General features: G+C 49.2%; 1 pseudogene; it reads right to left on the reverse strand.

The window, feature by feature from the left end:
* Positions 1–2,309: 2,309 nt before the first annotated feature.
* Positions 2,310–20,834, reverse strand: LOC131418780 (somatomedin-B and thrombospondin type-1 domain-containing protein-like; annotated as a pseudogene).
* Between the last annotated feature and the right edge of the window lie 5,196 nt (positions 20,835–26,030).

The raw sequence follows: 26,030 nt of genomic DNA on the forward strand, positions 1-26,030 counted from the left end.
CCCCAATCAGACCTTCCAGCACCTGTCCTGTGAGCTGGCCCGGGTAGGGTGGGAGCAGGGCGATGCCTCTCTCTGGCACAGCCCTGCTCTACTGTCCATTCCTGCCCAAACCCAGTGGAAGCAGGGGTTCCTGCGACTCTCATCTCAGCCTCACCAAAGTGCCATGTTCTTCATCCTGGAGTATTTGCATCCAAAAAGAGAAATGTGGGATTAATCAGAGTCTTAGGGCTGGAAAGGCTTATCCAAAGATGGATGTATAAACTGAGGCTCTAAGAAGTGAGATTCTAGACCAAAGAATGAATCTCTAATGGTAGAATCTCAGGTCTAGGACAGGTAAGTGGAAGAGAGGTTGGGGGTGGACAGTGAGGGCCTCCCTAGAGTGTGATAATATTGTCTGCCATTTATTTCTCGGGCACCTACTACATGCCAGGTTCATCACATCCATTATGTCTCACTTTCACAAAGTATGTATTATCATACCCATTTTATAGGTTAGACATGACAATAGCAGCTTTCACTACTGAGCATCTACGAGAGCCAGGTGCTACGCAAAGAGCTCGGAATCCTTCCCACAATCCCATTGGTGGGGACTATCAGGGTCAGGTGGAGGGCGTGCCCAGAGTCACACAGCTAGTAAGGCCCAGGGGTGGGGTTTGAACTTGGATCTTGGCAGTTCCGATGCCTCTTGCTCAGATACATCTGTCCTAACACCCACCTGGCATCGGCTCTAGGTTTGCAGTGAGCGGGCCTGCTCAATTTTAAAAGGAAGGAAATTAATACCTTTGGAGATGTGAGAAGAACTCCCTGGAGAGACCCCAGAGAGAGCTCTCATTCCAACAGTATAATCCCTGCAACGGGAAAGCACCGTCGGTGGGAAACAGTCTAGACTAGTCTTCAGAGCTTGGCTCAGGGGTCTGAGCGGCTTAGGTTCAAATTCTGTTTCTGCCACTTGCTAGATGTGTGACCTTGGGCAACGCTTTGTGTCTTAGTCTCCTCATCTGGAAAGCAAGGATCCTAAAAGTACCCACTTAGGGTTCTTGGAATGTTTCAATGGCATACTGTATGCTAATGTGTCCTCACCTCCTTCCACACTTGCTCCACTCTGGCCGCAACGGCAGCACGCTCCCACCTCAGGGCCTTTGCACTTGCTGTTCCCTCTGCCTGGAATGCCCTTCCGCCAGACATCCACATGGCTCCTTCCCTCATTTCCTTCAGATCTGTAATCAAATGTCACCTCCTTTGTGTCACCTTCCTTGAAAAACAATAACCCTCAGAACTTCCCCCTCGTCTGCTTTCTTTCCCTGACACTTACCTCCTGTCTGATGAATTACAGATTTGCTTGCCTAATGTCGGTCTCCTCACAGCAGAAGGTCCTCTCCATAAGGGCAGGGACCACATCTGCTTTGTTCACCGCCTCTCCCCAGTGCCCAAAACATCACCTGGCACATGCTTGAGAGTAAGTGCTCAACAAATATTTAGTGAATGAATGAATGAATGAATACCAAGAACTTAGAATAATGCCTGGTACATAGTAAGCACTCAATAAATGTTAGCTACTAGTGGGCTGGCCCCGTGGCTTAGCGGTTAAGTGAGCGTGCTCCACTGCTGGCAACCCGGGTTCGGATCCCGGGCGCGCACTGACGCACCGCTTCTCCGGCCATGCTGAGGCCGCGTCCCACATACAGCAACTAGAAGGATGTGCAGCTATGACATACAACTATCTACTGGGGCTTTGGGGGGAAAAAAATAAATAAATAAAATCTTAAAAAAAAAAAATGTTAGCTACTATTATAATTGGTATGCTAAGTGCTTTCTGAGTCTAGGGGGCTGATGTAAGCCAAATGTGGGCCAAATCCTGCTGTGTGACTTGACTAAGTCACACTGCCTCTCTGAGCCTCAGTTTCCCCGTCTATAAAATGAGGGCAACCAAACTCGGCTTGTAAGGGAATTGTGAGGATTCAATGATAATACCAGCTCCCTTCTCTTCAGCCTTTCTGGATGCCAGGAGCTATGCTAAGTCCTCGACTTGCATGATCTCGCTTAACCTTCACCACTGCCCCATGAGGAGGTTCTCTTATTATCTGCATTTTCAGATGAGGAAATTGGGGTTCAGAGAGGTTATGAGATTGCCCCTGGTCACACAGCTGGGAGTGGCAGGAGCTGCTCCTCCTCCGACACTGGGACCAGGACCTTCCAGGGCCCAGCCCTGACCAGGGAGCAGCCTCTGGCTCCGGCAGCACCTTCCTCTCTCAGGCAGCAGGAAAGCCCCAGGCTCTAAGTCACACCTCCCCACACCCAAGTCCCACTGCTCACCCTTCGGCCCCACCGCCATCCCCATAGCAGCGCCAGCTCCTGGCGTCCTGGGCAGGCCACTCACACCTCACACAAACCATGTGGCCCTGGGTCAGATACCTTGTCCACTGGGTATGGGATGCCCTCACCTGCTGGCAGCTCCCTGGAATGGGCCCCAGCCGGAACTGGACACAGTACCTGCAGCCACACAGGGAGACACCACTGCACACACTTGTGAGCATTTATGGAGCACCCGCTGTGCACCTAGCCCTATGTACGTCCAGGTTGGTACTATTTCTCCCTGATATAGAACCCTTTCGGGAAACCCAATCTGCATCAACAGGCTGCATACAACTAGAGACTCTGCTCCTGCTTTGCTTTTTTTTTTTTTTTTTTTGCTGAGGAAGATTGGCCCTGAGCTAACATCTGTGGCCAATCTTCCTCTAGTTTGTAAGTGGGCCGCTGCCACAGCATGGCCACTGACAAGTAGTGTAGGTCCATGCCCGGGATCCAAACCCAGACCACCGAAGTAGAGCGCACTGAACTTAACCACTAGGCCACGGGGCCGGCCCCTCGGCTGCTGCTTTTTAAAGTTAATCTCATGAAGGAGTCCCATGTGTCAGGCCCTCTCCTAAGCACCATATCCTAAAGACGACACAGGTTACTTCTCATGCGTCTCCCCACTAGAATGTCAGCCTCCACAAACACAGGAATTTTTTTTTCTGTTCACTGTTGGGTACTAGAATACTACCTGGCTCAATAAAAATTGGCTGAGTGAATCATTTGGTCCAGTGGACAAGGGAAACGCTGCGAGGTAGGTGTGGCCCCAGTTTACAGATTAGGAAACTGAGGATCAGAGACAGAACTTGCCCAGGTCACACAGCTAATAAGTGGTGGTGCCTAAATGAACCACTTAAACCCCAAAAGTCTCAATAAGCACTCCTCTGCATTTCATAAAAGATCCTGTGTTGTGGAGAAGATTCTCCACGAGAATTACTTCAGAGGGAAGCCCCCCATTCTGGGCTATCTGTAGTAAGACTGAATTTGTCAAAATTTTACTCCTACCTAAATTTCCTACAAGTCGCAGTGAATGGGCGCCCCCTGCTGGAGGAGACGCGGCTGGTCAGGGACTCAGGGTGACTGCGTGGGGCTGGGCTCTGGTGGCGGCAGCTGCTGGGAGGCCTAAGGAGTAGATGGTTTTCTTCTAGGACAGCCCCAAACCTGTTCCCAGCCCCTTCTCTCTGAGCTGCCCTCAGAACTCCTCAGGAGCCCGTCCCTTACCGGAGGCCTGTGAAAAACTTCCCTGTGCGCTTTTTCTTCCCCTTTTGGTGGTTCATTTGGGGAACCCTTGCCTTCACCCTGTGTGGTCCTGGAGGGGCAAGCAATCAAGGCACCTGGTCCTGGCTGCCTACACCTGCCACTAGAGCAGGCACATAATCGAAGCTGACCAATCAGGGTTCCCATCCTCCCGCCGCAGTGATTGGTTCAGGGATGGGCCTGGGATCCAAGCGGAACCAATGAGGGTCTCTCCCAGAACTGACACACGAAGACTGAGGAAGGGCTGCTTCCGCTGGAGCTGCTAAGCTGGGAGGACGCGGGGCCGCTGGTGGTCGTCTTGGCCACTGTAGCGAGAGGGGCTGCCTGAGAATGACGCCAATATACGGAGAGAGAGAGAGAATGAGAGCAAGAAGCAACAACATGATGTGACCTCTTGGCTTCAGCCATGCTTGCAGTAATTCTATTTCCGATCTTCCTTCTCAGTGACGTAAACCAATCATTCTTTTCACTGGAGCCAGTTTGAGCCGAGTTTCTGTCACTTGCAATGAAAGGAATCCTCACGAATGTAGCTCTCCTCTCCATCTGCATTGCCACTGCCTTAGTTCAGACCTAATTCTTTCAACTGATATTTATTGAGTAGCTGCCATGTGCCACTCACTGTGCTGGAAGGTTGACCTCATCCCCACCAGGAAAAACACACTGGTCTGACTGCAGTCCCTGCAATTCACCCTCACAAGGTGCAGGGCTCCCACTCAGGTCCAAACCACCTTCGCCTCTCGCCCGGACTGTTGCAGGAGCCTCCCCATTGGTCCCCCTGATTCCGTCCTTGCCTCTCTGCAATCCATTCTCCAAACAACATCCAAAGGGGTCCTGTGAAAACCTAAGTCAGATCATGACACTCCTCCGCTCGAAACCCTCCCATGACTCCCATCTCATGCAGAGAAAGTGCCCAACTTCCCACCACAGCCGACAGGCACTGTGAGGTCTGACATCCCCCTCTCAATATATTTCCAGCCTTATTTCTTACTCTCTCACTCTCCCTACACTCCAGCCACACAAGGTCTTGCTAATCCTTGAACACACCAGGCATGCCCTGCCTCAGAGCCTTTGCACTTGCTGGTCCCTCTTCCAGACATGCTGTTCCCTCAGACAGCCTCCTCCAGATCTTAGTTCAAATGTCACCTTCTCAGTGAGGATGTCCCTGGCACCCCCACCCTCTTCCCTGCTTTTTTTTCTCCATAGCACTTGGCATCCTCTGACATGCTATTTATTTGTTTATTGCCTGTTTCCTCCAACTAGACTGTCCAGTCCATGAGGACAAGTATTTCTGTCTTTTTATTCCTTGCTGTAGCCCCAAGGCCTAGCATGGTGCCTGTCATATAATGGGCATTCCATAAATGTTGAGTGAATGAATGAAGTTGAATGGAGACCAATTATTAAAGAATTCAAAATCCATGTTAATGAGCTCACAAATGTAACAGGACAAGAAAAGAGGAGATACCAAAGCTATCAAAGTGAGAGAGAGACATGATGAAAGTTTAATCTAAAGAAAAATGTTCACAAATTGTAGTTGGACTTTGGGTTCACTTGCTTCAACTTACCCTACCGTCTCCTGCTCCTTGGGGACAACTCGCTTTTTCCGCTCTTTCCCGTGGCTGCCTGTGGTTATCAGAGCAGGGACTGTGGGCCAAGGAGAAAACAGAGTTAGGTAGCCCAGCACCCCCCAGGCAATGACACCCCAGGAAGCAGGGTTAGGTACTCCTGGTGTCCGGGTCATCTACACGGCAGCCCTAAGGAGACTGTGGGGTCTTGTAACTGGGTAGTGGTCCCCACTAGGACCCTTTATGCGTGCTGGAGGCAGGATCAGAGTTCTCTCCTGAGACTCAGGGCCTAGCACAGTACGTCTCAATAAAAATTTTTCAGATGAATGATTTTGATGAATGAATAAGTGAACAAGTAAAAAAGAACAGATGAAAGTTAATAACTGAATGGATGGACGGATGGATGGCTAAAATTACAGAAGAAAGAAACAAAGAACGGATGGATGATGGGTAAATAAATGGAAGATGGGAAGATGGAAAAAAGGAGAGACAGAGAAATGATAGAAGAGATGCTGAATGGAAGGAAGGATGGATGGAGAGACGATAGGCGGATGGATAGATGAAGGGATAAAAAACAGATGAATGGAAAAGTGGACAGAAGGATGGATGAATGAATGGTGGGAAGACATAAGGATAGAAGAAAGGAGGCACGGAGGGATGGATGGATAAATGAATTAATAAAATTATTTTCTTGGGCCAGCTTCCAAGTCTCTTCCTTCCTAGAACAGACAAAGGAAGAGAATTGAGAGTCAGACCACGAGAGGCCGGTGATTCCAGAGGAAAATTTAAAAGCCAAAAGAAGTCCCTACCCATCCCCATTCCCTGAGCGAGGGGGCTGAGTCAAAGGCTGGGTGTTGACCTAATGCTTGTGACCGAGAGGAGGGCCCACCAGGGCATCCCAGGCCCCTCTCCCTGCTGCTGCTGTAGACACCGGGCTTGGTCTTTGCCATACACACTTAATCCACAATTCCCCTTCCCTCCTCTCTTCCAACACCCATAGGGCTTCTTTTGGTGCCGTCTACAGCAGTGAGGAGGGTCCCAGAGAAGCCCAGGTTCTAGTCCCAGCTCTCCCTCTTATAGCTGAGTGATCTTGGTTGGCCAAGTTACTGCACCTCTCTGAGCCTCAGTCTCCTCCTCACCAAAATGGGGAAAATACTAGAACCTACATCACAGAGTTATGGTCAGAGCTAAATAAGTATACAGTGAGCCATGTATCTTGGGCAAGTTTTTGCTTTCCTGAACCCTGGTTTCCCCTTCCGTAAAATGAGAATAGGAACATCGGCCTCACAGAGTCCAGTCATGTGGCAAAGAGCTTGGCACATAGTAGGGCAGTCAGGAAAATCTTCCTGGGGAAAACTGACATCTATGCAGGAAATGACAAACCGGACAAGGTTAGATGCAGGCGGCAGGGGAGAGAGAGAAGGATTTTAGGCATTGCTACTTCATCACCCCATTGCCGCCACCTGGTCTAGCCACCATCCTCTGTCGCCTGCACCGCTGCAGTCACCTCTTCCCTGGTCTCCCTGCTGCCCTCTGACCCCTTTCATCAGCCATCCCCACAGTCAGAATGATCCTCTAAAACACAGGCAGAAGGAGGAAGGAGATGAGGTCACAGGAGGCAGGAGCCAGGCTCAGGGAGCTAAGAGACCATGATGAGGAGTTTGGGTTACCCGGGGGCTCTGGGCAGCTACTGGAGAAATTAATCAGGAGGGTGGCACCGTGGTCAGATTTGTGTTGCAGAATGATCTACCCACCCCGCCGGGCTGTGGCATGGGGAGAGATGGGAAGGGGACAATTTAATCCTGCTGCCTGTTCTTCTATCCCTTCTGGAAAACCATTTCATTCTGTTGGTGTATTTCTTCAGCTGTAAAACGGGCATCACCTATTTTTTGTAGTGATATAAAATCCCTTTGTCGGGGTGTGCAATCCAGTGGACCTCTGTTGTTTTGCCCGTCCTGCACCCATTCTCCTCAATTTTCCTTTGGAGAACACCCCTCCCCTACTCTCATTCAGACAGGGTTCACCCTGCCCCTCCCGCCCCAGATTCAAAGGGAGCACTTGCCCCAGGCTCGGCCAATCAGAGCATTCCATACTGATTGGTTCAGCAGCAAACACATGACCCAGGTCAAGCCAATGAGACTTCACCCTAGCACATTTGCTGAAACTATGGAGAAAGAGGGCTTTTCTTCCAGCTGCTAGGCTGGTTGGAGGGAAGCCTGGAGCTATCAAAGACCGTTACAGGGCACGAGCCTGCCTGAGAATGAGGCCAACTCAGAGGTAAACAGAGCTGAGAGATTCCTGGCAACATTGCTTGAGCCCCTGGATCCACCCATGCCTGAATGCAGCCCCTGGACCTTTAGTTCCATGAGCCACATATTTTTGCTCTGGTCAGTTTAAGGTGGGCTTCCCATCCTCTGCATTCAGATGGGACAGATTCACACTGGGAGATGAGCAGAAAGAAGACACGGAGATGCCTAGCGGAAGTCAGAGCTTCTTACCTCATTCACAAGGCGAGGAGGGGGGATCAGAGCAAAGGAAAGCAGAGTCCCATCCCAAACTCAGACCCCACCCAGGAACTTGTGGAGGGCCTTGCAGTCCAGCCAGGCTGTTTCCACTGACAGCGGCCCCCCCGGGCCACCCCAACTCACCCAAGGACTGTTGGCACTCCACTCCCTGGCGGCTCCAGTACTCCACGCAGCCAGCCCGCTCTTCCAGCGGGGGGCAGGGAGCACCCCCGTTCCTCGGCACCTGCAGGACATGCCTCTGGTGGACACGGTAAGAGACCTGGCAGGGCTTGGCACAGCGACTCCAGCCACCCCACTCTGCCACTATGCAGGAGACCGCTGGAAGAGAAGGTGGCGTCTCCAAGGGCAACTTCTACGGAGTTTGGCTGGCTAGCAGCCAAGTCTTCACCTTCCCCACAAGGCAAACCCCCCAAAACACCACAGTGAGAGCTAGAACACTCGCAAACTTGAGTCCATGCCTTCCTTGAAAGTTTCTCTATGATGACTGGTTATACGCGTATCTAAACTTAGAATTCCACGTTTTATTTATCCATCACCCTACTGATGATCATTTAGGTTGTTTCCATCACTCATCCCTTCAACAAACACTTCTGAGCACTAATGGCAACTGATTTCACCTCTCTGTGCCTCAGTTTCTTCCTCTGTCAAATGGGAATAAGAACAGTATTCACCTGATGGGGTGGCCTTGAGGATTCAACCAGACGTGACATATAAAGCATTTGCTCCTGGCACAGAGCAAGCTCTCAACAAACACTAGCTATTCCTCTACAGCAGTGAAATGGACCACAGCTACCCCAACAACAACGTGGGGTGGAAAAAAGCCTCTTGCAGAAGCTATTTCTGGTGTAATACTATTTATATACAGTTTTAAAACCTGCAAAACAGTGCTATATTGTGTCTAAGAATTCATACAGGTATTATATACACAAATATATATGATACTATATATATACCTAAAATATATACATACACATACTAAGTATATATTTATGAGTCAATCCTCACTATTTGCAGATTCTGTATTTGCGAATTCGTCTATTTGCTAAAATTTATTTGTAACCCCAAAATCAATACTTGAGGCTCTTTGCAGTCATTCACAGACATGCACAGAACAGTAAAAATTTTGAGTCGCCCAAAGGGCACGCTCACAGCTGAGGTCAAACAAGGCCACGATCTGCCTCCTTGGACAGAGCGGCAGGCAGCTGTGTGGTGTCACGCAACAAGCTCTGGCTCTGGGGCCAGTTGGATGGGGTCTGAATCCCAACTCTGGCATCTGTTAGTGCTGGTCACTTAATTCTGGACCTCGTTTTTCTCTTTTGTAAAATAAATAAAATGGACTCTACCAGAATGAGTTGTTTTTAGGATTTAAGATTATAATCTATGTACATATTTCCCCTGGAGGCAATGGTTCAGTATTCATCAATTCAGTGTTCGTGGCAATTTTACAGAACATAACTACTGTGAATCATGAGACTCGATTGTGTATATTTATATACATAAATGCATGGGAATTAAAAATGCCAAACTCAACACAGAGGTTACCGCTGAGGAGAGAGGGAAGGCAGGTGCCTGGGGGGGAACACAGAAGCTCCAACAGCACTGGTCAGGCTTGTTTCTTAGCTTTTCAGGAGAGGTTCGTATATTATTCTCTCTCCATTGGAGCACGTATGAAATATTCCATCACAATAAAAGAAGGAAAGTGCTGGGGGTCCGCATCCTTGAGATGCTCCACGTGCCTGCCACACTCAGGGGCCCGATGAGCAGGTCTCTTCTAATGATGTGGCCTCTTCATCCACCCACAGTCCCAGACCAGGACTGGATCAAACCAGACAGGGAGGGCCGTCTGGCTGAAACACGGAATCTGCGGACTTCTCCAGGGAGAGAACGTCTACGGATATGCCAGCAAGCCTTGACAGTGACACACACACACACACACACACACGCTCGTGCACACACAAGGCGGCTACTACAGTCAGAATTGGTTCACTCATTCCAGATATTTACCAGGCGTCTACTGTGAGCCAGGAGACACCATGGGAACAAGACTGGTCTGTCCTCGTGAAAAGCACTCCCAGCTATGAGACATGTCCTAGTTCAGCAAGGTGAACATGTGAAAAAAAGTGTGCATCCTTGAGCTGAGGGAATGAGGTTATCGTGTTGTGAAAACAGACAGCATCGCTTCCAGCACCTCTGGAAGTCACATACTCCTTGCCTAGATCTCAACTCTCAGCAGAGCTGAAATGCTCAGAGGAAGGAAGGGCGGTGGGGGGGAGGAAACAAGGTACGACAGCCTCACAATCATCGATTGCTTCCATCACCCACCTAATAATGACACCAGTTATGTCACTGGTGCTGGACCAGGCAAGTCCATACACAACTGCATGTCATCCTCACAACACCCTTAGGAGGCTGTGTCTTCCTGGATCCCTCTTAGCCCTGTGCCCTCCGGGAAGCCTGTGCATCACAGAGGCTCCCCGGCCCCCTGGCTGCCAGTGAGTGGAGCCAGTGGGGAGCACCGCAGGGAGGAGAGAGCAGCCCAGGTGTTTACTGCTCCCTCGCCCCCCTGCAGCTCAGCCTCACTCCTGGGTGGGGGGACCCTCAGCCATGGACCCTGCTCTCACCAGGCTCCAATAACACCGTTTCCTCCTGTACCCCTGCCCCCACCCTTGTGAATAGAGCCCTCATCAAATTCTCTTCCATTCAACCCCTCTGGGCATACCATCTGTCACTCCCCAGGACCCCGACTCCTATATGTATTCCCGCTATTGTCAAATCCATCTCACAGAGGAGGCAAGTGAGGCTTAAGGGGGCGGAATATCTGAGTCGAGCCAAGGCGTTGGAGTCAGAAAAACTGCAATCTCCCAGGATTGGCGCAATGACGAATGCGAAGCACTGAGCAGATCCTAAATGCTCAAGACAACAGGGGTCTTGATGCGTTCATTCAACAATTTAGGGCCTACTGTGTGCCAAGCACTGGGCCGGGTGCCAGGAACACACAGGAGCAAAGCAGACAAAGCCCCTGCCCTCGAAGAGCTGACACTCCGTGGGGGAAAGAGACAATAAACAATACAATATATGATGTAATTTCAACCAGTGATTCATGCTCCGAGAAAAAACAAAGCAAAATAAGATCGTCAGGGGTGGGATGATAAGAAACTATTTAGATGGAGGGGTCAAAGGCCCACAGAGGAGGGGAAGGAGGGAGCTGTGTACGTATCTGGGGGTAAAGTGTTCCAGGCAGAGGGAACAGGCAGTGCAAACGCCCTGAGGCAGGGTCAAGGTTGGATGCTGGAGGGACAGCGAGGAGGCCAGTGTGGTTGCAGCATAACAAGCAGGAAGGAAAGTGGCAGGAGGTGATGACAGAGAGGGAGGGGATGTGACAGCACACAGGGCTTTGAGGACTCCTGCGAGAAGTCTGGATTTTATCCTAAGCATTAAGAAAAGCCACTGCTGGGTTCCGAGCAGAGGAGTGAGAGGAACACAGTTAAGGTTGTAAAAGGACGTCCCTGGCTGCTGGGTGGGGGTGAGACCCCACCCCTGGGACGCAGTGAGACCAACAAGACAGCTACCGCAGTTGTCCAGGCGAGAGAGGATAATCCACGGTAGAAGAAGCTCTAGAAGAAATGAGTTTTGGTCATTGGAAGTGTTCGCAGAGCAGTTGGACAACCTGGCAGGGAGACTGCAGACCAGATTCGGGCACTGGCTGGGCGGCTGGACCAAGGGGACGCACCAAAGTCCCATGCGACCCCTGCCTGCCCGGCCAGGCAAGTGAAAGATTTTGCAGAAAACTAGGCAGATGCCAGCCCTACATGTATTCTTTCCATGTCATCCCACATCTGTGAAGTCACCAGGCAGCATGCGCACGTGACACCCCCAGGGAACTGTCATCACACCTCACCTATGCCTAGGGTCACGACCTCGGTACATTCATGTGATTATTCACACCTTGTCAGCCTCCTCCGCTGTAATGCAGCTCCATGGAGGCAGCATCCTTGTTCCCTGCTGAATCCCAGCGCCGAGGACAGTGCGTGGCACACAGAGACCCTGTAAGGAACGAGCCGGTGAATACTGAAGGAGCAAATCTTGCCTTAGCAACAACAAAGGAAATATGACCACAGGCTGGTGTTGCAAAAAGGTACCACCAGGGGCCAGCCCCATGGCTTAGCCGTTATGCGCTCGCTCCGCTGCTGGCGGCCCAGGTTCAGATCCCGGGCGCGCACGGACGCACTGCTTCTCCGGCCATGCTGAGGCCGCGTCCCACATACAGCAACTAGAAGGATGTGCAGCTATGACATACAACTATCTACTGGGGTTTCGGGGGAAAATAAATAAATAAAATTATAAAAAATAAAAAGGTACCACTAGATGGCGGTGTTTCTCAAAACAAAAGCCATCCCACCCTTTTGTGAGAAAAGGGGAAATTATAGCTTATCAGCGTAGCTGAAAAGAGCGGGGGGGGGGGGGTTAGGGTTGCTCACCTAGCCCTGGAGACCCAGATAACATCATGCCAGCTGAGCCTGCTGGGGCCAGACCGAATTTCCTGCAGTCCCCTTGGATCTCTCTGCCCCCACTCTGACAGGCCCAGGCTCACCGGGAAATGCCTTTCTGGACCATCCGAACCCCACCTTCTTCTCTGAACCTCACTGCCCAGCCCCCTGACTGTCCACCCTGCTCACTGTCTACCAAAAGGATTTTTCTGGAATGCACTTCTGGCCTGCCACCTGAAATCCTTTAGTGGTTCCCGTCTCCTATTGAGGTGGTTCACAAAAGGTCTTTTTCCATAGTGGATCATAGAGACCCCCAAGCCTAGTGGCTAAAAATCTAAGAGTTCCTGCAAAACATCCCCATTCACTCCCTCCCTCCTCCTCCTATTTAATGTCTCAGCATGCTTTAACTTCAAGTTCCCTGAAACGCATGGTCTCCCACAGCTCAGTACAGAGTAGCTGTCATTTCTGCCCTCCCAGCCTCCTTACCCCCATCTTCTGGTAACACCATCTCAGTTTTCTTTTGAGGAACCAACCCTCCCCATTCTCAGTCCAAGTGGTTTGTATAGGGTTGACCTCACCTTCTCATTCTTGGGAGAGGACATGTGACCCAGACATGGCCAATTGACATAATTCTTCTCCCTAGGCTCAGTGATTGATTGGATCATGGATAAGCATGTGACCCAACATGGGTCTATGAGAACCAGCCCTAGGATTTTGGCTGGAACAACTGGGAAAAGGATGTTCTCTTTCCACTAGGGATGCCGGTTTGGAGCTACTGAGTACTATCTTTGCCACCGCTTGGCGACAGCATGCCTGAGAATGAAGCTAACACAAGCAGAGCTGAAAGGCGGACAAAGAGTCCTGATGACATCATTGGAGTCCCTGGATCCAGCCATGCCTGAAGCAAGAATTCATGGATTGTTTTTCGGTTATTTGAGATAATAAATTCCGTTGTTAGCTTAAGTCAATATGAGCTGTGCCACAACCCTAAGAGTACTGACCAGTATAATGAATATATAAGTGCATAAATGAGGACATTGATTCTTTCAGGGTTGAAGTGAGAATTAAAGAGTATAAAATACATGAAAATGTTCAGTAAAGAACTTGAAAAATGTGAAGGAATGATGTCCATCCTTTAAGGCCTTACTAGTCACTCCAGCCCCACCCTCTCCCTGCCTCCACCCCATCCTCCCAAATCATTTCCAAGTCTCATCTTGCTCTGATTAAAATTGTTTATTTCGGGGCCAGCCTGGTGGCACAAGCAGTTAAGTGCGCACACTCCGCTGCGGTGGCCAGGAGTTCACAGGTTCGGATTCCGGGCGCGCACCAATGCACCGCTTGTCAAGCCATGCTGTGGCGGCGTCCCATATAAAGTAGAGGAAGATGGGCACTGATGTTGGCCCAGGGCCAGTCTTCCTCAGCAAAAAAGAGGAGGATTGACAGATGTTAGCTCAGGGCCGATCTTCCTCACACACACAAAAAAATTGTTTATTTCTTTCACAGCTACCCTGTCTCCCAAAAACAGACTATAAGCTGGAGGGGCACCAGAGGCCCATCTTTCCAGCCCTGACCCTTCACAGCTGGGCACACAGCAGGTGGCCAGCAATTTAATTGAAGGTGGGCGATGTCAAGAGCTCCTCTTCCCCCTGGAGGCTCAAGCTTCCCTCTCCCAACACTTAAGCCCCTCCTACCCTTGAGCAACCACACAACTTTGTGGTCTGGGGCCAGATTGCTGGGGTTCAAACCCCAGATCTGCAGCTTAAGGCTGTGCAACTTTGAGCAGGTCACGACCTCTCTGTGCCTGAGTTCCTCATCTGTAAATGGGCATGATAACACTATCTATTCCATAGGATTGTTAGGAGGCTTAAAGGAGACAATTTACATAAGGCACTTAAAACAGTCCCTCCCTGGCACTTGGTAAGTACTCAGCAAACATTAGGAGTTTTTCAATCATCCTCAATACCTCTCTCCACTACAATCAATTAGTGAAGTCAGTCAACTTGATCTCCTAAATCATTCATGAAAATCCTCATTCTCTCTGTCTCTTGCCTCCTAACTGGTCCCCACGTCCCCTCTTCTCCCCTGGGAGATAGAAAATGAACTTTTCTCTGGTCTATTCAGAAGAACTTGGCTCCACCCAGCCCAGACAAGACACCAGATTCTAGGCCTGTTGACTTTTTGATGCCTTCCCAAAGGAGCAAATCAAAGAGGGAAGGAATGCTTTGAGGCTCCTGGGCCCACCGGCCGAAGCTCTTTATACAACGGAAAATGCTGGGGAGCTGATAACATCGCGTGATTCTGTGGGCAAGGGTCAGACCTCAGACCCTGGGAAAGTATCACTGTTCCCTTCTGCCTGGTCCCCTTCCTGGGGCCCCCACTCCTGGGCTGTGGGAGGGGAGCCCCTGTGGGTGCAGCCCCACACTCTGTATGACCCCAGGGCTGCAGGTGCTCTCTGTACTGAAAGCAGAATACAAAAGTGTTTCCAAGACAGTCCTTCTGCAAGTCTAACCTGGGGAAGTTTCATTTGCTATGATTTGGGAAGACACCACACACAAAATTACTTTTTCCTCTCACTGCTGCCTGAATTTCCACCATTGGCCACTCAAACCGGTGGGAAGCAGCAAGGAGGTAGCAGACGCCGGATCAGACCCAGCTCTCAAACCTGCTGGATCCCCTTGGCTGGCCAGAGCCCTCTCCCCTCTGTGCGGAGCCGTCCTCATCTGCTGAACCAGGACATTATCACACACAGATCCCCAGAGTTGGATGGGGACCCAGCCCAGCTCCTGGGCATAGAGGAGGCAGGTGACCAATAAATGGTGGGTACCTTCAATTGTGAATTTTTGAAAGTTGCCCTCTCTTTTAAATGTAAACTCCTGAAGGAACCCCACTGATGTCTCAGGGTACAGAGGGCCAATCAGTCACTCTCCTTCCTAACAAAGGAAAGTTGGATCATATCCACTTGACAAGGTGACAGAATTTAGAGTTTTGTCTCCAGTGGGTTCGAAAAATTTACTCCTGGGATTTAGAAAGGACAGAGTCTTCCCCACCAGCGACTCAACAAAAGCAGCCCCTAATTTCAAAGCCCGATGGATACCGCTCTGCTGGGGATCTATTTCTAGGGAATGCTTAGACCCTGGTCTGGCGGCCCCGGCCGGCACGGGGACCACTGGGGGCGCGTCACCTGCATTTGGATCAGGCCCTTCTGCCTCCACCCGCCGATCAAGCCTTAAGCTGCTCCCCACCCCGCTCGACCCCACCTCAGTTCCTCCGCCCCTCCCGGACCACCCGGCCCCGGTCCTCCCTCCGTTTTCTCAGCATCGCTCCACTCTAAGCTCTCTGGCTTCTCAACACTCTTTCCATTTGCCTTGTGAACCGCCCGCTCGCAATGTAGCGCGTGCGCCCACTCCTCGTCACTCCCCTCCAGGCTCCACGGCCTTCCCCCAGCTGGAGTTGCCAGATAAAATACAGGACGCCCAGTTAGATTTGAATTTCAGAAAAATAATTAATCATTTTCAATATAAGTTTGGTCCATGCACTATTTAGGACATACTTTTACTAAAAAATTATTGGTTGTTTATCTGGAATTCAGGTTTAACCGGGCATGCTGTATTTTTATTTGCTAAATCTGGTACCCAACTCCAATCCAAGCGCCCTCTCCTCCCTCGCAGCCTTCGATGCTTCACGAGCCCCTCTGACCGCACTCGCCCCCTCCTGCCTCCTACCCCTTCAGGCCCCAGGCGCCCTCCTTAGCGCATGCGCTCGCCCCCTCCTGTCTCGCACCCCTTGGTGCCCGAACGCGCGCATTGCCCTTCGGTGCCCTGCGTGCCGCAGCGGAGCCCTGCCACCCTCGCACGGCCCTCCAAGTCCCGCGTGCAGTCTTTGCACCCCGTCCTCCCAAACACCTCTCAACTCTCCACGCGTCCCCCTCCACGCCGTCCCCGGAGGCTCGCGCGCCCCGTTCATGCCGCGCGCATGTTCCTCCGCGCGCACCTCCACAGCCGCTCTTCCCCCTCGTGCCCTGCGCGGCCGCGTCCCGCCTTGGCTCGCGCGCCCCTCGATGCCCAGAACGCCGTCCGTGGGCGGCTTCCTTCCTTCCGCACCCCCAGAGCCTCGCTCCCCTCCGCGCACGCCTCGCGCTCCCGCGGCCGCACCTGGGCAGGCCCGCGCCTAGTCTTCGCAGCAGTCCCGCCCCGCCCCGCACGCCCGGTCACAGAAGCAGCGCGGGGGCCCGCGGGCGGCGCAGGTCGGCTCACGGCCCGGGCAGCAGCGGCCCAGCGCGGCGCAGCCCTGACCCGGCCGGAGAGCGCCTGGCGGCCCCCGAGCCCAGGACGCCGCGGCCGCCGCGGCCAGGGCGACCGCCAGCGGCAAGATCCGCGCCGCGCCGGGCCGTGACCGGGCTCCGGCCGGGGACCGGACGCCCACGGGGAGCGACCCTACGCGGCCCGCCCGGTGCTGGGCGGAGGCTCCCGGCCTGACCCCTCCCCAGACCCACCTCCTACCTGTCACGGACAGATACCCGCCTTCGTTCGTCCCATCCAAACTTTGCACAGCTCGTGGCGGTGAAACATCAAAATAATGGTAATAAGCGCAACAACTTCGCAGGGTTCTCCGCTGCCCCCACGTTCCAGGGAGACAGAGGCGACACAGAGGTTCATCAAAGCAATATAATAGATCACAGTAGTATATTGTTATAGCAAGAACAGCAGTAATAGCCACTATACCCTAATTATAATGGCGATAATACCAACAATAGCTGCTAGTATTATTAAAATAGTAATAATAGCCATAATAACTGCCATATATGGAGCCTGGAAACCAGACTGCGTGCCAGGCTCTAGGCGCAGCATCAATATTGCCCAAACCTGAGTCCCTTGGATACACCTTCATTTTCTGCTGTATCTTTACCACCTTGACCATTATTTCCTTTAAAACGCGAGTCTTTAAATGGACTCGCGTTTTAAACTTAAAATAATTTATTTGTTAAAAAACTGTATCACAAGCCACAGACTTGGAGAAAATATTTGCAAAAGACACATCTGAAAAAAGGACTGTTATTCAAAGTTTACAAAGAATTCTTAAAACTCAACACCCAGAAAACAAACGACTTAAAAATGGGTAAAAAACCTAACAGACACCCCGCCGAAGATATACAGATCGCAAAAAAAACGTGAAAAGATGCTCAACATCATATGTCATTAGGAAATTGCAAGTTAAAACGAGGTACCACTACTCACCTATTAGAATGGCCAAAATTTCCAAAACTTTCACAACACCAAATGCTGGTGAGGATATGGGGCCAAAGGAACTGGCATACATTGCAGGTGGGAATGCAAAATGGTACAGCCCCTTTGGAAGACAGTCTGGCAGTATCTTACAAAATTAAATACACTCTTACCATATGATCCAGCAATCACGCCCCTTGGTCTTTACCTAAATGAGTTATTTATCCAAATGAGCTGAAAACTCATGTCCATTCAAAAACCTGCACATGAACGTTTATAGCAGCTTTATTTATAATCGCCAAAACTTGGAAGCATTCAAGATGTCCTTCAGTAGGTGAATGGATAAACTGTGGTACGTCCAGACAATGGAATATTATTCAGCGCTAAAAAGAAATGAGCTATCAAACCATGAAAAGACATGAAGGAAATTTAAACACATGTTACTAAGTGAAAGAAGCCAATTAGAAAAGTCTACATACTATATGATTCCAACTATATGACATTCTGGAAAAGGCAAGACCATGGAGACAGTAAAAAGATCAGTGGTTGCCAGAGTTAGGGAGGAAGGAGGGATGAATAGGCAGAGCACAGAGGAGCTTTAGGGTAGTGACCATTCTGTATGATACTCTAATGGTAGATACGTGTCATTACTCACTGTCAAAACCCACAGAATGTACAACACCAAGAGTGAACCTTAATATAAACTGTGGACTCTGGGTGATAATGATGTGGGTCCATGTGGGTTCATCATTGTAACCAATGTCGCACTCTGACGGGGGCTGTTGATAGTGGGGGAGGCTGATCGTGTGTGAGGGCAGGGGTATATGGGAACTCTCTGTGCTTTCTGCTCAATTTACTGTGAATCTAAAACTGCTCTAAAAAATAAAGTCTATTTAAAAAGAAAAGATATCACTACCATAAATGGAAAACCAGTAATACTTTTCATAAATAAAAGAAGGATGGAAGGGCAGAAAGACAGAGACTGTGCAAAGATACTGTAAGTGAGCCAAATCCTCATATACTGGAGGCAAAATCAATAGAGGGGCCGGCCCGTAGCTTAGCGGTTAAGTGCACGCTCCGCTGCTGGCGGCCCGGGTTTGGATCCCGGGCGCGCACCGATGCACCACTTCTCCGACCATGCTGAGGCCGCGTCCCACATACAGCAACTAGAAGGATGTGCAGCTATGACATACAACTATCTACTGGGGCTTTGGGGGAAAAAAGAGAAAAAAAAATCAATAGAGAATGTCTAAAGCTGATAAATCAACGATTGGTCACATAAGTATATAATTTAGCTCTATGGAAATAACAACTAGAAGAAATAGCTACAAAGGCTAGAAGCGGTTACCATGCCAACTAAGCATATGAAGACATTCAGCCTCCTAATAAGACGTTCCAAATGTAAAAGTACAGAGATACCATCCTTACGAATTAGATAGCGAAGATCAGAAAGGTTGATTTTTGTTTGAAGAGAATTGGGGAGAGTGTGGAGAAAGGGACAAGGGTATGAAGTTGGGGGACAAGTACGTTAGTACAATCTCTTCGGAGGACACTTTGTCGATATCAAAATTACAAAAGCACATACCTTTTGACTCCGAATCCTTACAGGTAGAGGCATGCATGTGCAGAAAGATGTGAGCACAAGGTTCTTTGCTGCTTCACTGTAATATCAAAAAGTTGGCATCAACCTCAATGTCCCTCAGTAGGAGCTGGTTAAATCAATTACAATCCATCCTTACAATGGGATATTGTGCAGCCTCCTAAAATAATAAAGCAGTTGTATAGGTACTGATATGGAAGATCTTCGAGATGCATTGTTAGATGAAAAAGGAAGGTGCATAATGTGTCTGTAGCAAGTTACCATTTCTGTTTTATGTTTCAAGGATCTTTATATTATATGCTGACATATGCTTAGCATTTCTCTGGAAGGAGATGTAATAAATTGGTAAGAGTGGTTGCCTTTGAGGAGAGGAGCTGGGTGGTACCTTTGAAATTTTTACCTCATGCCTGTATTACCTATTCAAATAAATCTGAAAACAAAAGTTAAGTGATTGCCTGTAGAGAACTGAATAGGGGGTAGGAAGGGTGGGGCGGAACAGTGGCTTTTAATTACATGTATATAACAAAACGTATGTTATATATGTAATATATCCTATATGTATATATATAAAATATTAGTTGACAAATGTTTTAACTGCCAAGAAAGAGGAAAGAAGAAAGGAAAGATGGAGACAGAGGTGGTCTCTTTTTTTTGTGTGTGAGGAGATCAGCCCTGTGCTAACATCTGCCAATCCTCCTCTTTTTTTTTTTGTTGTTTTTTTGCTGAGGAAGACTGGCCCTGGGCTAACATTCGTGCCCATCTTCCTCCACTTTGTACGGGACGCTGACGCCGCCACAGCATGGCTTAACAAGCGGTGCGTCGGTGCGCACCCGGGATCCGAACCTGCGAACCCCAGGCGGCCCCAGCGGAGCACGTGCACTTAACCGCCTGCACCACCAGGCTGGCCCCGAGGCAGTCTCTTTTGATGTAAGGGTCAAGTGGGGACAGGCAGCCACTCCCGACCACAGCATGTCCCTGAGCAGTCTCCCATGACAAGGACCAGCAGCTTCCTGTAGTTTCCAGCCTCTTTGATCTGGTTTCTCTGTGTCCTGCCAGGTTTGAAATATCCAAGTAGTTGGTGACCCAGTTCCCAGAAAATCTCCCTTGCTGTCTTTTTGGAAGCACCCTGGGGGCTGTGGGGCTCTTGGCGGATGCCACATCTCTGGGCACAAAGAGAAGTTTATTCTCCTCTTAGCAGGGAGAGAGGGACCCGTCAGGTAGCAGACAGCTGTCCAGCTGAGGTGACGCACCCCTCTCTCCACAGGTCTGGGCTGCAGGGCGCTGTGCTCTGGGTGGGGCGGGGAGGCTGGTCAATCTCCCTTCGCTGTTCACATCTGTCTCATTATCTACTGCTGCATAATGGACCATCGCAGAACTTAGAGGCTTAAAGCAACGATTTATTATTATCCCTCATAGTCCTGGGGGTTGAGTGGGCTCAGCTGGGTGGTTCTTGCTTGGGTCTCCCATGCAGTTGCAGTCAGAAAGGAACTGCTGCTGGGCCGGCCCCGTGGCGCGAGTTCGGATCCTGGGCGCGCACCGACACACCACTTCTCCGGCCATGCTGAGGCTGCACCCCACATACAGCAACTAGAAGGATGTGCAACCATGACATACAACTGTCTACTGGGGCTTTGGGGGGAAAAATTAATTAATTAATTAAAAAAAAAAGAAAAAAGAGAAAACAGCTGCTGCTGAAGTCACCTCAAGGCTTGGCTGGGCTGGACGTCCACATGGCTTCTTCACTCACCTGTCTGCTGCCTTAACTGAGATGCCTGGAACAACTGGGGACCAGCTGGCCGTCTTTTTCTCTCCACACGGTCTTTCCACATGGCTAGTTGGACTTCCTCACATCATGGCAGCTCAGAGTCGTTAAACTTCTTTGATGGCAACTGGCTTATCCCAGAGCAGCGTTCTAAAAGCCAAGCCGGAAGCCGCAGAGCTTCTTAGGACCTAGTCTCAGCAGTCAGGCACGTCACTTCTGCTACGTCCTCGGTTACACAGGGCCAGGCCGGAATGAAAGTGGGAGGGGCTGCACAAGAGCGTGAGTAGCAGAATGTGTGGTTCTTAACGGGCCGTCTTTGGAGGCCAGCCGCCACAATGCTGTATGCCATTCAACACTTTCTTCTCTTAGTTCTCCTCCTACCTCACCAGCCAGGCCTTCTTAGGCTCTTTGAGTGGTGTTTCCTCATCTTCCGGCTGCAGATTAATCGAGCATCCCCAAACTCAGACCTGGGCCTCTTCTCTGTCTACACTCTCCCCCTTAGTGATCTCTTCTGGTCTCATGGCTCTACGCACCTATAAGCTGACAACTCCCAAATTTACATCTCCAGCCCAGATCTCTCCTCTGAAGTCTAGACTCCAGTCTCCACTGCCTACTTGACATTTTGCTTGGATGTCTCACAGGGACCTCAATGTGAGCAGCTCTAAAACCACCTTCCACTCCCTGCTCCCAGACACTTCACAAAAGGATATATGCGAATCACCAATAATTGCACATAAAAAGATGCTCAGTATCATTAGTCATTAGGAAAATGTAAGTTAAAATCATGAGATACCACGACACACCCATTAGAATGTCTAAAATTAGAAAGACTGATCATAACAAGTGTTGGCAAGGATATGGAGCACATGGAACTCTCATACACTGCTGGGGGAATGCAAAATGTGGTAAATCACTGTAGAGAACAGTTTGGTAATTTCTTGTAAAGTTAAACATGTATCTAAAATATGACACAACCCAACCGTTCCACTCCTGGGCATTTACCCAAGAGAAACTAAAACATTTGTCCACACAAAGACTCGTACACAAATGTTCAGAGCAGCTTTATTTGTAATCACCAAAAACTGGAAACAACCTAAAAAGTCCATCAAGAGATGAATGGATAAACAAATCATGGTATATCCATACAATGGAATACTACTCAGCAATAAAAAGGAACAAATTATTGATACCTGAAACATGGCTGGATCTCAAAATCATTATGCTGAGTAAAAGAAGCCAACCCTCACCACCCAAAAAATGAGTACATGCTTTATGACTCCATTTATATAAATTCTAGAAAATGCAAACTAATTTATAGTGATAGAAATAAGTCAGCGGTGGAGGGGAGGTGGGGAGGTGACTGCACAAGGGCATAAGGATGGATGATGGATTTGGGGGGTGATAGATATGTTTACTGTCTTAATTGTGGTGAAGGTTTCATGGGTGTATACATATGTCAAAACTAATCAAATTATATACTTTCAATATGTGCCATATAGTGTACTGCAGTTACACCTCAATAAAGTTGGAAAAAATCGAATCAAAAGAAAAAAACAAAGAACGAAAAAAAGGTATATGTTTGGAAGAATACACACCAAACAGTTAACAAGAGTGACCTTCAGGGAGTGGGAAGGGGGCCAAGAACTAACACTTGCTACCTTACATGCAGCTTTCCAGTTTAAATTGTTTACAACAAGTATATATTACTATGAGTTTAAGAAAAAGAGCAATACATTTTTTGCTCCCAAGCCTCAGGAGGTCTGTCACATACCCCAGAACGGACCAGGTCGTTCTGCCAAACCAAAACACCTCCTGGATTTGAGCCAAGGGTTTCTGGGGGCAAATTCCCATCTGGAGACAATGAAAAATGTGCTCCCTCAGAACAAAGACTTTATTTACACCTTATATCTACATCCCGGACTGGGCCCCGCACGGGACGATTGCCCAGGAAGATAATGGAGTCATTAATCTCTGCCCAAGACTGGGCTCTGCCTGCCAGCTCCCATCTGGGTAATTAAACCAGCTGACAGCCCCATGTCAGTCTCCATGGCGTTTGCGGGGCAGAGGGACAGGGCACCTCTGGACACTGTACTTGGCTTCTCCAGCGGAGCAGGTTCCTGGGTGACTTTAGGACAAGTGAGCTCAACCCCGGTCTTGACTTGGCCAGGCCCAGGACTCAGGCTAACATGGGCCTCTTGGCAAGTCAGTAGGTGGGAACAGCTGTCTGAGCTTCTGCATTTATCTTTGGTTGCCCATATGTGCGCTTCTTTTTCTCCTAACCTCACCCTAAACATTGGTTCCTTGAACCCCGCAGGAGCTGGCTTCCACACAGCTAGTCCACCTCTTCCCCAACTTTTTTCCCTCCTCAATAACAGCACCAAGATGCTTCGGGGCAGTGCCGCCTCGCCCTGCCCCCAGACCCAGAAGATAAATCTTAATTCGGCTTGGCCCTCACTACTCAGAGCATGATCCAGCATCAGCACCACCTGGGAGCTTAGAAATGCAGAATCCCAGGCCCCATCCCAGACTTACGGAACCAGAATCTTCATTTTAACAAGATGTCCGGTGATTTGAACACGTTAGTTCTCAACCCTGGCTAAACATTAGAAGCACCTGGAGAGAGTTTTAATGATACCAATGCCTGGGACCTTCACTGAGATTTGGAGGGTATTTCCTTATAAGGCTTGCAGGTCCTATTTTCCAGGGTGAGGTGAGGAGCTAGCGAAAGCTGAGTTGGAGGATTGTGACTGGTGTATGTCAGGTTTCCTTGACAGAGGTTTCCCGTAAGTCCAGGCTGACTTAGGTTTAGATTTGTGACATGGGCGGGGCCCCTGGGGCGGCCTCCATTTTGTGGGTCCTGATATAGGAATTAACTTTGCCACAAGAAAAGCAGAATCTCGGACCCCACCGCAGACCTACTGAACCAGGACCTGCATTTTAACAAAATGCCCACATTAAGCGCTGAGAAGCACTGCTTTAAACTATACACCAGCACATATGCTTTAGATTTTCTGGGCCTTTCTGTGGGCTGCCTCCCCCGACTAATAGCTGCATGACATCATGTTATTATTAATAATCATATGAAACGATGCCATGGGCACTGCGTACAGACCCCTGGCCAAGTTTCCCTTGCTCTCGTTGGTCAGAACTAGGTTGCAGGCCTTAGTGCATAGGAGGCTGCAAAGGTGGCTTTGTCTGCCTCTATTGTGGGAGACAGTTTCTGCCAGCAGGGAGGGTGGGAAAAATGGCTGTTAGGTACGAACCAGCAGTGTCGACCACAAATAAATATGAATGACCTTTTTAGAGGTTGGACAGGCTCAGAGGTGTAAAGTCACTTGCCTAAGGTCACGTAGCTAGAAAGTACTTGCCACTTTGCAGAAAACTGATTTTTTTTTTTTTTTTTTTTTTGCTGAAGATTTGCCCTGAGCTAACATCTGTTGCCAATCTTCTTCTGTTTTGTATGTGAGCTCCTGGCACAGCGTGGCCACTGATAGACAAGTGGTGTATTTTTGTGCCGGGGAACTGAACCCAGGCTACTGAAGCGGAACACACCAAACTTAACCACTAGGCCACCAGGGCTGGCCCGGAAACTGATAAATTTTTATAAATGAGGGTGCCTGAGTCAGTTTGTGCCTAAGCTGGGCCTTGAACCCAAATCCCCTGATGTCCAACACAGCAATCTAGCCACTTCCTCAAGCTACCTTCCTCTTGCCCTTTGGATGTGTTTATGTCTTAAATAATAGGTCTTTTAAGGACAGAGCTAACTCAGTGGACAACAGGTATCTACGCGACTTCCTTTATGGCTAGCCACAGCAGAGAAAAGAGATAGATGCCTGATAAAACTGGAATTTTTCCAGTTGCTTTTGGACACCACCCAATCTAAAATACATGTGGCACCCGTAGACACACAGAAAAATGTTATTTTCATCATTTCCTGCCAAATGTCTAGCTGGTTCCACTGGTAAATTACGTTCGGAGTGGAGCCAGGTGCCTGACTGTCTCTGGATGGTTAACTTCCCGGCTCAGTCTTCTTCCCTGGCAGAGAGTCTGGGAAATTGGAGCCCCCTGAGGCAGAGGTGAGGAAAATCCCTCCTAAGCAAATAAAAACACATTAAGTGTTTGTGGAGAAATGTCTGGAGTTTAAAATTTTTACTCCACCTTAATGTGAGTCCAGGCCTGATAAGTGCTGGTATAACTGTTGTTAGTTCTGTGTGTCTAGGGCCCAAGTTCCATCATGGACAGGTTTATCAGCAGCTGAAGTAGAATATTGGACACAATTCTGGGTAGCTTCACCAAGCTCATTCCCATCTCAGAGCCTTTGAACTTTCTGTTCCTTCTTCCAAAATGCTTTTCCCTTTCAGATTTTCTCATGCCCAGCTCCTTTTCATCCTTTGGGTCTTGACTCACATGTCACATCCTCAGAGAGGCTCTCCTTGAATATTGTATCCAAAGTAACCCTCCAGTCATTTTCTTTCCCATCCCTCTATTTTATTTCCCTTATAGCACTTACTACTGTCTGACATTATCTTCTCTCTGCCTACTTGTTTCTTGACTATCTCTCCAACTGGAATGAAAGATTTATGAGATCAGAAGCCACATATTTCCTGGCTTTGTCTGCTGAGGGGTCTAGAAGCAATGAGCACACCTAGTGTACATCATCTTGGTTTCTCCAATGAAAGGAACCAGGGCTCCTTGGAGAAATGCCTGATTCCAGAGCTGGAATAAGGAAACTGTAAATGATCCAGTTAACATCAACACTAACAGGACAAACTGACGTCATGTGCCTCCTGATACTCTAGTGAGAAGGACACAATATTTACCTAAATGGAGGAACATTTCACAAAATAACTGGCCAGTACTGTTTAAAAATGTCAAGGTCATGAAAGACAAAGACTGAGGAACTGTTCCAAATTCAAAAGAGTCTAAGGAAAGAGGACAAGGAAATGCAACACGTGGTCTTGGATTGGATTTTGGACCAGAAAAAGGATATTAGTAGGAAAACTGGCAAAAGTTGCATGAGGTCTACAGAATAGATCAGTGGTTCTTACAGTGTGGTGCTTAAGACCTTTCCAGGGGGTCTTCAAGGTCAAAACTGTTTTCATAATGATAGTAAGATGTGATTTACCCTTTTCACTGTGTAGACATTTGCACTAAAGGTGCAAAAGCAATGGTGGGTAAAACTGCAGGCTCCTTAGCATGAGTCGAGGCAGTGGCACCAAATTGACTCCACTCACGATCATTGTACTCTTCACCCTACACACCC

Source organism: Diceros bicornis, chromosome 19, assembly GCF_020826845.1.
Source record: "Diceros bicornis minor isolate mBicDic1 chromosome 19, mDicBic1.mat.cur, whole genome shotgun sequence".
Lineage (NCBI taxonomy): Eukaryota > Metazoa > Chordata > Mammalia > Perissodactyla > Rhinocerotidae > Diceros > Diceros bicornis.